Genomic DNA, 2,492 nt, shown 5'->3' on the forward strand with positions numbered 1-2,492 from the left:
CATCCCCAAGCTTAGGCTCTTGCCACTCCTTGTCTCCTGGATCTTATCTGATGAGAAAATCACGTTTCCAAAGGTTTAATTCCGTTTGGACTCCGTTTGATATTATGTTTCTCCGAAACACTGAAATAGGAGAAAAAAACATCAATCTGGGCTGGGCCTCCGGTTAATAGGTTAGTCCCAAAAATAATATAAAAGTGGAAAATAAAGCCCAATATAGTCCAAAACAGTAGATAATATAGCATGGAGCAATCAAAAATTATAGATACGTTGGAGACGTATTAGCAGGTGCGCCAGCTTTTAGAATATGAGTTCGCAGTGGTCTTTCCCTCCAAGGACTATCTAAGGATGATCTCCTCGTGCACTAGCTTTACTCTTCCTGTAAACCAACTGGTGGTGTCAGTCAAAGCGGCTACTTGTGGTGCGAAGGCGGTTGGCCCTCTCACCAATACTTGGGTGCTAGTGGATGACCTGCTAGTTGGTTTATGCTTTGTGGAGTTCATGATGGCATTTGGTAATCTCATTGGCAAGCCTATGGAAGTTGATGCGGAGTCTTTGGGCAAGGTTGGTCTAGTTCGTCTCAATGTGTGGTGTATTGATCATGTCTGTGTTCATGGTGCCGTGGATGTTTTTCCATCTCCTGAGGGTGTCCGCTTACGAGTTCGGGTCGAGGGTGCTGATTTCCATGTTCCCCCTCCGTCTCCTCCTTCCAAGCCTTCTGATCATGATGACATGTAGGGGGATGGTTCGGCTGGGGGGCAAAACCCAAGTGGTGGCACGGATCCTCGTTTTACTAAATCTGAATGGGATATATTGGAGCCTGATGAGCAGGAGTTGCTCAAGGACAATGCCCCGGCTGCTAATCCTCAAAAGGATGGTTTGGCTCCTCGTGAGACTGCTGCTAGTAAGGGGACCCCCCCCCTTTTCTGGTGTTTGCTCCAACGTGCCTACTCGTCTGCAGTCTCCCTCCTTCTCTGGGATTGAGGATCTTCCCGCTCCCCCCCCCTCCGCGATCCACCGAGCACTCAACTAAGAAGAAGGAGTCGTCGGTTCGGAAATTTTCTGCTAAGAGTCGGGCATCTTCTGCCTCCAAGAAATCTGTGGCGGGTCTGGTTCGTCCTGTGGATAAGGACCTGGGGTCTGCTTTGAGATCTGGCCCGGGGACGGCGTCGCCTGTGCGGTGCTCCCCGTTGTTGCGCTCTCTAGTGTCCACGGCGCGCAAGGGCCGGTGCATGCGTGACTCTGGCATTTCGGTGGCGGTGCGGGCTGAGAGGCGCGCTGCGGCTAGGGACCTTCCTCCTCCAAGTTCGTCTGTCCAACCCCCTCTTCCTGCTTCCCCTATTCGCCTTGTTTTACCTGCGTTGTCGTATGATCATTTGCTTCATATTATGTCTGATGTTGGGGTGGCTGTTGAACCGGGGTTGGGCTCCCCTTCTCGCCTTCTTTCTGTCATTAGGGCTAATGAGGTTGCCCAGGCAGCTATTGCCAAGGCCATGGAGGCCGCGGCTGTTGCCGGACCTGCTGGCGCCTAGGGTTAGTCTGGGGAAGGTGGAGTGACAAAAGGTTGTGGCCAGTCGCCTCCACCTCACGCTCAAGTTAAGAGAGGTCATTCCAAGCGCTCTAAGCCTTGTTTGGACCCGTGTAGATTGAGCCTTCATATTAAAAAACTTTCCTATAAATGAAAGCTCTCTTTTGGAACGTTCAAGGTTTCGGTGCTAGGGGGCGCCGAGACCAGATTCATGACTTGGTTTGTGGAGAGCATATTGACATTTTAGGGTTGGTTGAAACGTTTAAGGAATCCTTTTCCTCTCTTGAACTGTCTGCGGTGGCTGGCATGGACGGGTTCGACTGGCACTTTCCCCCTGCTTCGGGCCATTCTAGGGGCATCTTGATAGGGTCTAAACGGGACGTGTTTGATTTCATTACCTTTGATCATGGCATATTTTGGGCTAGCTGTGTGGTTCATCATCGCCAGCTTAACAAATTATGGGAATTTTTGGTGGTTTATGGCCCCGCGGACCACTCTCTTGCCGCTTTGTTTTTGGATGAACTTTCAATTAAGATTGAATCATGTAATATTCCTCTTCTAATTGGTGGTGATTTCAATTTGTTACACTCCCCGGCGAATAAAAATAGACCAAATTTTTCTTGGCCTCTTGCCAATGCTTTTAATGAGTTCTTTAGTAATTGTGTGCTCCATGAGCTCCCTAGGGTGGGGGCGCGGTTCACCTGGTCTGACCATCAGTCCTCTCTTGTTCGATCGGTGCTGGATCGGGTCTTTGTCTGTGATAGGTGGGATTCGCTTTTCCCCCGTGCGGTGCTGAAAGCCAGGCCTGCGGTTGGCTCCGATCATGTCCCCCTCGTCGTGGATGCGGGAATCCTTTCCCTTGTGTCGCCTTCCCGCTTCCAATTTGATGCCTCTTGGCTAGTAGTGGAGGGATTCCCTGAGATGATGGCTTCCAAGATCTCTAATCTTCTGTCCTCCCCTCACCGTT

General features: G+C 50.6%; 1 pseudogene; it reads left to right on the forward strand.

Moving 5' to 3' along the window:
• The first annotated feature begins 345 nt into the window (after positions 1-345).
• On the forward strand, positions 346-1,529 carry LOC147985785 (uncharacterized; annotated as a pseudogene).
• The last annotated feature ends 963 nt before the right edge of the window (positions 1,530-2,492 follow it).

This window comes from Triticum urartu, chromosome 2A (assembly GCF_056163025.1).
Source record: "Triticum urartu cultivar PI428250 chromosome 2A, HENAU_Tu73, whole genome shotgun sequence".
In the NCBI taxonomy this organism is placed as follows: domain Eukaryota; kingdom Viridiplantae; phylum Streptophyta; class Magnoliopsida; order Poales; family Poaceae; genus Triticum; species Triticum urartu.